Source organism: Pteropus medius, unplaced genomic scaffold, assembly GCF_902729225.1.
Source record: "Pteropus medius unplaced genomic scaffold, Ma_sr-lr_union100, whole genome shotgun sequence".
Taxonomy (NCBI): domain Eukaryota; kingdom Metazoa; phylum Chordata; class Mammalia; order Chiroptera; family Pteropodidae; genus Pteropus; species Pteropus medius.
The window spans coordinates 10,390,157-10,403,856 of record NW_024349804.1 but is presented as its reverse complement, the minus strand read 5'-3'; positions in this window follow the sequence as shown (position 1 = coordinate 10,403,856).

Here is a 13,700-nt window from a genome sequence, read left to right as displayed (position 1 = left end):
TTCCCTCTGCTGTACGTTGGGCTGTGGTTCAGTGGAAACTGCCTCTCTGTTGTTCACAAAGTAGACATTTAATTACCAGAAGCTTCTGTGTTCACACAGGAGGGTGCGTGAAAGGAAGTAAGGTGTAATCGGGACAGTGGGTCTGGTTTGGGAATTAAAAGTTGGCAAGGAAGGGCGTGTGGGGAGCCAGATGATGTGAGCATAGGGTGGCCTGCAGTGAGCCATTTTTTCCTCAGGCAGACCTCATTGGGAGATGAGTTGTTCGAGGCCAGGCTGCCCCTAGCTAGGCAGGCCCCTGCCTCTCTGTTTGGGGACTGTATGTGCCTGCGTAGAAGATGTCTTCCAAAGAGACTCAGATATTTTGTCAATCGGTGGGGAGCAAAATTGCCAAGTCTTTAAGAGTTTCTGGAAAGCTGATGGAAAACAATAACTCTGTGTTTCTTGTCTTCCTCATGTGACATATTTAAGACACAACCTGGATCTCGGAAGAACGTACAGAGAAAAGATAGTGCTCCACCCCATGTCCCTTGTTTGGAGATTTGGCCTCCTGAGGTGTCTGAACTTGCTCGTTTTACACCAGATTCCTAATTCTTAACCCCTCGGGATGTTACATGGAAAGCCGATAGGGTGGACAAGAGGATACCACGGCACACGACAGAGGCATCCAACTGCAGCTTGCCTCCAAGAACATTTGCCATGTTTGGTACAACAATTCTGTGTATAATTCAGAGGTGTTTCTGCTCCATGGTTGATTCCATCCCTCAATTCCTTTTTTCACCCAATCTCACTCATTCATATATTCATTCGTTCTTTCCTTCAACAAGTATTTAGTGAGAAACTATTATTATAAGCCAGGCGCTATTCTACACGCTGAAATTACATCCATGAATAATATGGATAATAAACAAATCAGTACATCAGACAATTTGGGAGAATGGGAAATTCTTGGCAGGCACGCATACACACGCCTCAGGACCCTGGGATAGAGGGACATGGGACGGGGTCACGACTTTAGTGAGGATGGCAAAGCAAGGAATCTCTGGAAGAAGCATTTGAGTCGAGACCTCAGTGATGAGAAAGCCAGCCATAAAGATGGGAAGATGGGGAGGAAGAAAGAGGAAAGATTGAAGATGAGGATCTCGTGTGTTCAGGAATGGAGATGCGCTGGCGAATGGGGAAGAATGGCAGGAGGTAAGACTGGAGAGGGTGGCAGGGGCTGTATCCTAGAGACCCTGCAGACCAAGGCAAGGATTTGAGTTAGTCTACTTGCAGTGACAACACACACACACACACACACACACACACACACACACACACACACACACAGAACTCAATTCCTCATCTAATTTGTGTTTTACCAAGACCATTCTGGCTGTGGAGTGGGGGATGGACTGGAAGGTGGACCAGAATGGGGTCAAGAAGAGCATGTAGGAGGTTGTTGTAGAAGTCTAGCTGTGAAGTGATGGAGAGAAGTAAGAACCGTGAGCAGCATTTGGAGTATTTTTGCTGGAAGCTCTGTCTGCTCCAGGTAGCATCGCTTTGCATATGCCAATCTTATTTATTGAGTTTGCTCAATGCCAGCAGTGTTGCATAAGGTGGGTCCTTTCCTATTCAGAGTGTAGACCCCGACGACTCAAGCAAAATAGCAAAGGGGAATATTTGGTATATTAAGAACATTTACTGTTCAAGGCCCAATCAGCATTCTGAAAACTCGCATTCATTTATGAGCCATTGCACTTCCAGAGAAGAGCAGAAGATTGCAGCCGAGTAAAGTCACACAGCTGGAGGCACATGACTATCATGCTGGAAAAGAAGAGCCTTTGGGATGGAACAGGTGAGCTGATGTCAACATTTGAAAGGTCATCAAGTGAAGAAAGAGGCAAGCTGTTTGGCACCTTAGCGAAAAACCAGGAGTGTCTTGGTTTTTTTTGGAGCTGCTGTAGCAGGAACGCAAACTCAGTGGCTTAAGCAACAGAAATTTGTTGTTTCATAGTTCTCGAAATTAGAATTCTGAGGTCAAGGCATCAGCAGGGTGGGCTCCTTCTGAGGGCTGAGTGGAGAGGTCCGTTCCAGGCCTCTCTCCTAGTGTCGGTTGGCAATCTTTGGTGTTCTTTGGCTTGTAGAAGCACCCTCTCTGTGGGTATCCGCCTCTAAATTTTCCTTTTCATAAGGACATCTGTCATCATGGATTATGACCAATACAGACCAATATGACCTCATCTCAACTCCCTCTGCAAAGACTACTTCCCAATAAGGCCCCATTCCGAGGTGCTTCTCTTAGGGAGACATAATTCAACCCATAGCAAGGACTAATTGGTAGACGTTGATAAGAAGCAGATTTTATTTCAATGTAAGAATCAGTTTTGCAATAGTCAGAATTTCGCAGCTGTGGGGAAGCTCTGCCTCTCTCCATAGTGAGTACCTCGGGCCTAGACGTTTTCCAACGAAAGTTGAAGGCTATTCAGCCAAGGATGTTGTGAGCAGGGATGTCTACACTGCACGTAATGATAGTCTGACATGATCTCCACAGTCTTCAAAAGCTAGTTGTCTATAATTCAATAACATTCGCCTTATAATAATGACATATAGTAGTTCCTTACAGTGAGTCAGGCTCGAGATTCACGCATTTTTTTTAATCGCAAAAATCTCACGAGTTCATAACACGGATAAACCTTGAAAACATTACGCTAAGTGAAAAAAACAGACACAAAAGGCCACATATTATATGATTCTATTTATATACAATGTCAAGAAGAGGCAAATCTGTAGAGAGTGGAAGTTGATGAGTAGCTGCCAGGGACTGCAGAAGACGGGGGTGAAGGGTGCTTGCTGATGGGAACAGAGATCCTTCTTGAAGTGATGAAAAGGCTCTGGACGACAGTAGCCCAACTCCGTTACTGTTTGCAAACCCACTGAATTGTAGACTTTAAAATGGCGAATTCTTAGGTATGAGATTATATCTCAATAAAAGAAAGTCTTATGAGGTGAACATTATTGTCCCCATTTTACAGAAGAGAAAACTTGGACTCGGCCATGCTCAGATGGCAAGGGGCACAGCTAGGAGTCATATTTATCTTTGTTCTTTTCTACTTACAAAAACAGGCTTTCTATCAACTGCGCGGTTGGCATTTCATCACTAGATAGGAAACACCTGCTGATGATAAATGTCAAGTTCCTTGAGGACAATCTGATCCAGCCTGTCCAGTTATTTAAACTGTCCCCGGGCTTGAAATATCGGTATCAAAATTTTCTTTTCTTCATGGTCAGAGAGTTTCCTTTTCTTTTATCAAGTTTTCTGATTCTCTCTCAAGGAAGACAGAAAAGCCTGCATTGAGATTATAAGGGGCATAGACACCAAGGGGCAAGAACGGGGGTGGGTGGGCATGTCTTGAAATTCTGCCCATCATAGGCAGAATTAATTTGTACTGATCTGAAATTAGGTCAACTTGACCTGGTTCTATCACTCTTCCAAAGTTCACAATTTGGAACATGGCACAGAAAGACTTTACATGAAATATATATAGAAAGCAGAAGAAAGTAGTGGACGTAGTCTGAAGAGTGAGTGTTTATCATATTTTGCACTGTTAATTCAAAACCACTTCTGCATGACATCTGTATCTGACATCTTCACCTGCAGTTGCCAGAAAGGCTTGGTGAAGTGCCACTTAAGAGGTAGGTACCCAAAAAATGAGCAGCTAATTTTTTTGAGCATTCGAACTGTATTAGTTTCAGAAAGCTGCCATAACGAAGGACCACAGACTGGGGGACTTAAATAAGAGACATTTGTTTTCTCATGGTTTTGGAGGCTAGAAGTCCAAGTTCAAGGTGTCGGCAGGGTCGGCTTCCCCTAAAGCTTCTCTCTTTGGCGTGTAGATGGCCGTCTCCTCCCCGTGTCCTCGCGTGGTCGTCCCTCTGGGTGTGTCTGTGTCCTCATCTCCTTTTCTGGACACCAGTCACATCGGATCAGGGCCACATATATGACCTCACGTCACCTTAATCACCACTTAAAAAACCCTATCTTCAAATATAGTCACATTCTGACATCCTGGGGCTTAGGGCTTCAACCTAAAGATTTTGGAGGGAATATAATTCAACCCAAAACACCAACCGGTGTGTGGCACACAGAAGAGATGTTACTATCTTCAAGCTACTAGTGAGGAAGTTAGGGCACAAAGGGAATCGGCTCGAGGCCAAAGGAACAGTAAGGGGCCACCAAGGCATTTGAGCACAGGGCTGCAGAGCTTCCCCTTTGGGGCCCTTTCAGAAACCCCCAGACTGCACGGCAGGTAGAAATTGACCTCTGAGCTATGAAAAGGAAAGCTATTGAGTTGGGAAGCTGCCCATAAACACGGTGAAGAAAATCTCAGAAGGCCGTATTAAATCTGTTGCTCTTTTTGGGACAGGAAATTATCCTTGCTTTCCATGCTGCATGAATGCTCTTCAAAGACTTTTTTGTTTTACCTCATCTTCTTGTTTTATGATGAATTTGTGCGTGAAAAGACTCATTAGGGACATCGTTATTCTACATTTATCAGTAATGAACTGTCTGTGGCACCTATTAGTGGCAAAACGGTCCGAGTCTCTTTCTGTATCTGTCTACATTCTTCTTCATTATTTACTACTCAACTCTCATCCATTTCAAATAGATTTGGCTGGATGCAATTTTCCCCCCAATTGTTCTTTTATTTGAGTGATAAGTATTAATAGAATTCATAATCCTGGAGGAGTCCACTCTGAAGATTCCGATGTCGAAATGACTTTTTAATTTTTAACACTGGGAAGGGGTAGGAAGGCTCCCCTCGAGAACTGGCTATTTAGAAAGCCCTTTGTGTTTATTATTGCACTTAATTTTTACAAGAGCTTAGAGATGACTGTCACCATCTCCACGTTACCGAAGGGGTTTTGGTCACCCAAGTAGCAGTTTCGCCTGCCATGCAAGACCATTAAAAAAAAAAAAAACCCTACTGCCACAGACTTCGTTGCAGGGTAAGTTTTCCCTGATGGTCACATTCATGCTGATTTCACTGTATGCAGACCCAGGCTCAAACCTGGAACTTATTAAAATGAGTGAGCACCTCTGCTGATCGCAAGCCCCACGACACGTGTGCCCAGCCTAGCTCTTTTCCTCCAGTGTTTGATGAGGCCAATGACTCCTTCTGGTAGAGTCCACCACCTTTTATCCAAGAAAGGAGATTCTTTTTTTTTTTTTTAAATATTGTTCTCACTTCTTTTAAAAATATTTGAAAATATGGTTCTGCAGAGGGTTCTTCTCTCATCTCCCTCCTTGGCTGGCATTCCTTTTGAGAACATTGGAGCAGGGGTTTCATCAGAGCTCCCGCCCAGGTGCCCGAAGCAGTCAGATTTTAACACGTAAATTCTCCAGCATTTCATGCCGTAACCAACTGAGAGAGACGGTAAGTTTCACTTCCTGTTATTCACTCAGGACAAAAAGAGCAACCAGTGGTCAACAAAGCAACCCTTAAAGATGATTTTAATACGTCCACACACAAATCCTTATGTATGTCTGCTTGCTTCAGCTTCTTCCGTACAGCCTCGTCGCTTAGATCATACCGATAAAACTGGTGGTGTTATTTTGAATGCACGTGTTCCAGAAATTATACAGTTATATGGATAACAAAGAAAGGAGAATGAATGGAGGAAGAAAGAGGATTTAAGAGAATTTTACAATATTGTCAAATGTGAGTACCGACACATATTTAAAAAAAAACCTGTAAGGTAACCTTTATACCTGATAACCTTTAGGCCTAATTTTTGCCTAAAAATTAGGCGTCCCATTGAACCCGCACGTCTCTGCTGGCATTCGTGGCAGCCTGTTGAAGTCATTTCTTTCCCATGACCATGTGTGCTTTGAGAGCAGAGAAGGGATTGTCTCAGTTCTATGTTCTTAGAGCTTCCGGAACCTTCATCCACCCTGGTCTCATCTTTTTCAAGCTGTCTTGTTTATCTCGTTCTATGTCCTTAGTGATCACTTTTCTGATAACGAGAGAGAACACAGAAAAATCTTGGCCCTGGAGTCGAATGATATTGTCCCTCTCGGTCATAACTGTGAGCCCCCTTTGACATATGACTCTTTCATGGACACCCTGAAGTTTCTCAGAGATCTTTGATAGCTCCAAGAGGGAAAATTCTCTGCTATTTGTTTTGGGTGTGTGTGTGTGTGTGTGTGTGTGTGTGTGTGTGTGTTGAGAGGGAGAGAGAGAGAGAGAGAGAGAAGGTTTTGGTAATATTAAATGATTTTTATAATATTCCAAATTAAATTAAATTAAATTAAATTAAATTTTAACAACAGCGTCTGGGTATTGGGAATAATGAGACACGCTCCCTAGGGACTGAATTTCTTCTAGACCCCGTAGTCTCCCTAGCTAGAGCTCTTACCTGCTTTTTTGACTTAACTCTGAGCACTTCCTTGAATGGCAGGACAGTACCTTTAAGGGCAAACTCTCCTCCCCGCAGTTTCAATGAAGTTTTTGTACCGTTGCTGCCTCACTGGTAAGAAACACTATGCAACTCTCCAAAGCTCTCGACTGTCGAGTGCCTGGGGCACACTCCTGGTTCCTTCCTTATCAGCCCATGCTTTGTTCTAGGGGAGTTCATCTGGATCCATAGCTTTAAAAAACCTCAATAAGCTGACGATTCTCAGTTTATGCCTTCAGCCTCGAAAACACCCTTGAGCTCAAGAATTTTCCTGACAGCTGACTTGACTGTTCCCCTTGGATATCTAAAGGGATTTCTAATCCAACGAGAAAAAAGAAGGCCTTTGCTCTCGATCCCTCTGCTGATCTTCCCGCTGGGCATACAGCATCACCATATCGGAGGGCTCGAGGCGGCCACCTGGTTTTTCTCGGTGACATTTCTTTTTACAGTCTCTCAGCCTGGCCATCTGCAGGTCTTCCTCCAAAATCCATCCTGAATCTCTTCACGATTTCTCCGTCTCCACCGACCTAGGCTAGTCTCTGCTAATATCACCACTTGCTTGAAGTAGTTAAATAACTTCAGGTCCACCCCGCCCTGGAATCCATAGCCACAGAGATATTTTGAAAGCATCGATCGGATTATTTCACTTCCCTCTCTGTTTCAACCTCCCCCCTCAATGGTGTCCCTCTGCACTTAGAATAAAACCTGACCTATATGCCAGGGCCCTCGAAATGTAAAAATATGCAGCCCATGTCTTTCTCTAAAAACTCATGTCCTGCTCCCTTTGTTCTACTCAGCAGTAACCTCGTCTCCTTCACTCCGTGCACCCAGCTCCGTTCATCTGACTTGCCGTCCCCTCTCCCAGCATGCCCTTCGCCTGGCTGATTACCCGCTCTGGCCCAGCCCGAGCACGGAGGGCGAAAACCACACCGGGTCGTCTGCATGTCTTTGGCTTTGCTACTCTGCTGTCTTTAGTACATCACTTTTCTGGCATTGTCCTGTCCAAGCAAATTGTTGGATCTTTTCATTTCCGGAACATTCAAAAAGACCCATTTACTCTTCGATGGAAACTGCCAAGAGGGAGTTTGCACCCTAAAATTCTCTGAATCCTTCAACCCAAAGTCCTCACCTTGCTGTTTCCACAAATCTTGAATGATTGGGTCATGATTCGTATCCAACCCTTATCAAGTTCCCACACTGAAAGACTTTCCTTAAGCCAGACTGTCGAGTCTCAGTAAATTCTGATCCGAGCCCCCTCCCCTCCCCAGGCTGAGATGTGGCCAAAGCTTTGCGAAGATGGTATTTTCTTTTACCTTATTAACATAACTTATTGACAAGTTATGTCAGTGATATTTGGATAGCCAGTTTTTGACAGGTTCCATCAAGGGTCCAAGTGGGTGCGACTGTGGATCTCAGAATCCTACCTCAAAAGAGGTGGTTTGCTCTTTTATTATTTGAGCTTACCTGTCATATACGATTAGAAAAATGTTCCGTCTGATAATGATTAAAAAAGATTGAAGATCACTGTATTCAAAAGACAAGTGCTCTGCGAATCGATCCACCTGAGTCAGCTAGATCGCTCCTCCATCATCTGTCCAGTTGTGAGGGAAACTCAAGCCCACACATCCCCTGACCCTTTCTCTGTGTAACCAGAAATTCTCTAAGGTCTCCTCCATCTTTAACTCTCTGGTTCTGAAATGTCTTTGCACCCGATGCCGTTGGCCAAGATGGCCTCTTCTGGAAGAAATGTCTGTTCCTGAAATGCTAATTTTCCTCAGGACGTCTAACGGAATGCTGGGCACATACCAGTCACTCAATAACCAGCTGTTGGTAGTTTGTACAATTGAAACTAGATCCAATTCAATATCTGGCATTTTTTATTTTAACTGTCTGATTCTGGAATGTGCCAAGATAATTTTATATCAGAGACAGAGCTGATTCGTGGAGGAAGAGGGAACTCAGAATTATTGAGTGTCCGCTCATGGCAGGCCCAGGGCTAAGGGTTTTGTATGCAGGAGAAATCACACAATCATCAGTCAGACCTGATTCAAAACCTTTGAAAACAGAGGCCATGGCAGCCTAAAAAATTTCCCAGGTTTCTAGGCTATGAAAGTGGGCATTGAAAATGAGTGTGTCTGCTGCCCCAGCCCAGGCCTAGCGAGTCATAGTGGGCACGAGAACCAGCTGAGGCTTTACCAAATGTACGAATCCTTGAATCCATAGGCCAGAAATTAGGATTTACGGATTACGGATGGGACCTGGGAATCTGCATTTTAAAAAGAAACTCGCATGGTTTCAATTTCGGCTATTGCCAAAAAATACTTTATTAAAGACTTTTTGACCTCCGTCTGAATGGTGAAAATGTTCGAACTTCATCTTTATAAAACTGCAAAATCAGCTTAATTATCTTTATTTTTCAGGAAACGGAACTGGGGTCCACAGGTACCTACAGAAACACTGCTAGTTAATAGAAATATCTTCACTTAAAGTTAGGTCCCTCTAGATTTTTCAATTTAGGACAACTTCTTTAATGAATACATTTTCTTTGAAAAATTTTTATCGCTATACATCCTTTCAGTACAAAAAGTAAGATCAGTCAGTAAGTACTATTTGGAAAGACCGTCCCTGAGTGCCCTCCGCTGGCAACAACCACTTTCGATGTCATTTATCTCCATGTTTACATGACAAACTTAACACGTCTACTCGATGCTTTTACAGTTTTAAGCTTTATGTAATGTGCCCTCAGTATGAAGAAAATGAAGATTTTTCTTTCTTTTACATTTCCTTCCTTTGCCTCTGCTACCAACCCATTTCCAGTCTTTCTTCTACCTACTATAAACGTATCACAATTTTTTGAGGTCATTATTTAGAATTTAAATGATCATGACCATGTAAATCGATTGATGGCTGGGCCATTTAGTATGCTATGCCATGATAATTCTTATTTTTTTCCTGTGTACTATTTTGTCTTGTTTTGCTTACTTGATTGACATAGTTATCACTCCTATGATTGCCACATTTCTCCCAATGATAAAAACCTTGTATTTTAATTCAAAAAAGATCTTGTCATAAACTACAAAACTAAAATGGTGACATTTCTAGAAGAGAACATAGAAAAGTATGTTCGTGACTTTGGGGGAGGATGGGAAACTTTTCTTAGGAGACACACAGAAAAACTAATCAAAAAATCGCAAGTTGGACTTAAAAATATTCTGGTTAAAAGATATCATTAAGAAAGCTGAAAAGAAAATAAGAAACTGGGGGGAAGTTGTAATATACATATCTGGAAAACATACTTGTATCTAGAATAAATAAAGAACTCATACAACTCAATAACAAGGACACAAGCAACTCGATTTTATAAGTAGTTCAGAGAGGTACAAATGGCCAGTGAACACATCATTTTTCACAAAGGGATGCATGTTAAAACAAAAATAAGATACTTTTCGCTAAAATTTTTAACTGGTCAATACCAAATATTGGTGAGATTGTGAAGTAACTTAAACTCTCTTGCCTTGTTGGTGGGAATGGAAAATACAACCGCTTTTGGGAAAACAGTTTGGTAATTTTTATAATATTAAATACTCATGTGCCCTATGATCCAGTAAGTCTACTTCTAGATATTTACCCAAGAGTAATGACTACACGTGTCGACAAAAAGTCCCGAATATGAATGTTTATAATAACTTAATTCTTAATAAACTGGAAAACCTCGAATGTTCTTTATTAGGAGAATGAATTAAGAAGAAGAAGAAAGAAGATGTTATGTTTCCTTACTGGAATACTATTCAATCATTAAAAAGGAATAGCCGATCCATATAACAATGGGGATCGATGAATGAATATGAAAAATTATATCGAACAAAAATAGCCAGCCTCCCCCCACCACCGCCAAATAATCGATGTATTGTCTATTCATGCAAAATGATAGAAATCAGAACAGTGTTTGCTTGAATAACTGGGAAGGAACATGAGGTTTATATCTGGGGGATGGAAATAATCTATTATGTGGTGGAAGGTAATGGTGATTTAGGTACATACATTTGCCCCAAATTATTAAAATTTACAATTACAATCTGTGTACCTTATGTATGTAAGTCCTAACTCAATTAAATTTGCAAAAAATATAAGTTTGTGGAAATGGCATGAGCTTTTACTGAGATCATTTCGAACGGAAAACATAGCATGTGACTGGTATGTGGGGGGCGGGGTCAGAGTTGACGTAAAAACCATGTTCGCTTACAACATCACTTTCCTTTTTTATGAAATGCAACTATTGATCTCTTCTCATCGGGGTACTTTTAAGAATGACACAACATAGGTAAAATTTTTCTCCTGTGTTTCGAATGCATTTGAATTATTTATTTTATCTCTCTTCTTCTTCATGTCTGTCCTGAATCTCAGCTTCACGATTTTAAGTGCATTTGTCGGGACAATTTCGAAAATATATTTGATGTTTCGTCTCCTTATGTGACTGCCTTAAAGTCACCAGCGCTCTGCTACCTGTCTCCTGGGCCCTGTCCTGCATTTTTGTCACTCCCTGGTGGCAAAGACACGGCTCAAATGAAAGAACGCATCAGCCCCGCCCTCCTTGGAGTCTCCCAAGAGCCCCAGAAGGAGAAAGAGTGGAGCAGAGAGCATGGAGCAGCACCAAATGCAGCAGGGTAGCTGCCTCTCTCCAGCGGCCACTTCCAACCCGTGGGACGCTGCGCCTCAGCACTGCCGACGGACCCACGGCAAAGCCAGCTGTCCCCATGGGGGGTCGCTTTTCTTCTGGGAATGTCAGATGAAAACAGACAGATGTTGGGGCTGAGTCATATTAATGACATAAACCTGCCGGGAGAAAAGACCACCCAGCCCTGTACTTGAGAGAACTTCCCAAGTCTCGGATGTAAAACTGATCCTCTGATTTCTTCTAGTATCTTCCCCTCAGCATGTGAATCCTGCGGCTTGCAATCTAAGGAACGAGAACAATGGCAACAAAAAAAGTCTCTTTTTCATTTTTCAAAATCTTCGTTCGTTCTAAGTCTTCCGGATTCAAAATCCCTTTGCTTCCAATCCCATTCTACCCACCATCAAAGACACAGAGAAAGGAGGCAGAGAACTCCTCACAGACCCCCCAGGCATGGTGCAAAGGCTCTCAACCTTATACTTCTCTGGAGGATATCCCCCTCCATCTCCCTCTATTACACAGTGCGCCCTCCCCCATATTCCTGAAGCTATTGAATTGAGATGAAAATATGGGAGACTCTGGGACTAAAGCCCTATAAATATTTGAAGAATAGCTCTCTTTTCAAGTCTCGTTTGAAGAATATTTTTTCTTTTTATGTTCTTTCTTTCCTCCTAATTAGTTTATTTTCTGTGGCGCGCTAGAAAGCACAGTCATTCTGTTACCATATATTAAAATGTGTCCCTGATGCTTGAAGAATTATTTTCAATAATATCTGTAATTTTCTGTCATTCTGGGTAGTGTGCTGGAAAAATACAAATAAGGAAAATTCAAGTTAATGTCTTTTGGAGTTTTTAACAGACTTCTGATATATGTATAAATTTAGATTCAGTAAATATTTATTAGGCAAGTCTGTGTGCAGACTATTGTGTTATGCTAATTCTAGCTTTAATAATAATAATAATAATAATAATAATAATAATAATAGCTGCTTTCATTTAAATGGACCCTGCATTATACTAACTTTATTATTTTATTTAATGCTTACAGAAATGCCAAAAAGTAGGTGTTATTGTAATATCCATTTATAGAAGGGAATCAGATTTGGGGAAAGGAAGTAGAGTTATTTAAGATGGTAGAGAATATAGTAGAAACAGAGTTTGAGTCCATTTTTCTATCCAGTTTTATTGAGATATAACTGACCTATAATATAGAGTTTAAGGTGTACAACATGTTGATTTAATACACATATATTGCAATATGATTATCACCACAGAGTTAGCTAACGCCTCCATCGCATCATATAATTATCATTTTTTTTAACAGTAAGAACGTCGTTTAAGATCTACTCTCTGAGCAGCTTTCAAGTATATACTACGGTACTGTCAACTAAATGCACAACGCTGTGTACTATATCCTCAGAATCTATTCATCTAACTGCGAGTTGATTCCCTTTAACTAACATCTTCCCCTTTCCCTGACCCCACTCCCCCGGTAACTACCATTCTCTCTGTTTCTCTGAGTCTGGCTTTTCTAGATTTCACATATAAATGATGTCATACAGTATTTGTCCTTTTCTGCCTGACTTCTTTCACTTAGCATAATGCCCTCAAGGTCCACCCATGTCGTCCCATATACATATTTCACATCTTCTTTATCTATCGACTTAGGCTGTTGTTTCTACATCTCAGCTACTGTCAATAGTGCTGCAATCAACATGGAAATGCAGAGATATCTTCGATATCCCATTTTTATTGCTTTTGGATATATACCCAGAGTGGGATTGCTGGATCACGTGGTAGCTGTATTTTTAGCTTTTTGAGGAACTGCCACACAATTTTCTATTGTGGTCACAACATTTCATTTCCCCTCCAAGAATGATCTTTTCTCCATATCCTCACCACACTTCTTATCTCTCTTTTTTAAAATTTGATAATAACCGTTCTAACAGATGCGAGGCGATGTCTTATTGTGGTTTTGATTTGCCTTTCCCTAATGATTACTGATGTTGAGTATCTTTTCATGTACCGATCGGTCATTTGTAAAAGCTCCCATTCACAATAGCACCCAAACCAATAAAACTTAGGAATAAATTTAACCAAGTTTGTGAAAGATCTGTACACAGGAAACCATAAAATATTGATGAAAAAAATTGAAGAAGACACACACCAATGGAAAGATTTCCATACTCATGGGTTGGAAGTATTAATATTTAAAAAATGTCCATGTTGCCCAAAGCCATTTATAGCGTGAATGCAATCCCTATCAAAATCCTAATAGCATTTTTTACAGAAATAGAAAAAATATCCTAAAATTTATACGGGAAAACAAAGAACTCCAAATAGCTAAAACCATCCCAAGAAAGAAAAGCGAAGCTGGAGTCATCACACATCCCAACTTCAAAATATACCACAAAGCTATAGTAATTAAAACAGTATGGTACTAGTATAAAAATAGACACATAGACCCATGGGACACGATAGCGAGCCCAGACATATACCCATACATATAAGGTCAAGTAATTTTGACAAAGGAACCAAGAATATGCAATGGGGGAAAAATACTTTCTTCGACAAATGATGTTGGGAGAACTGGA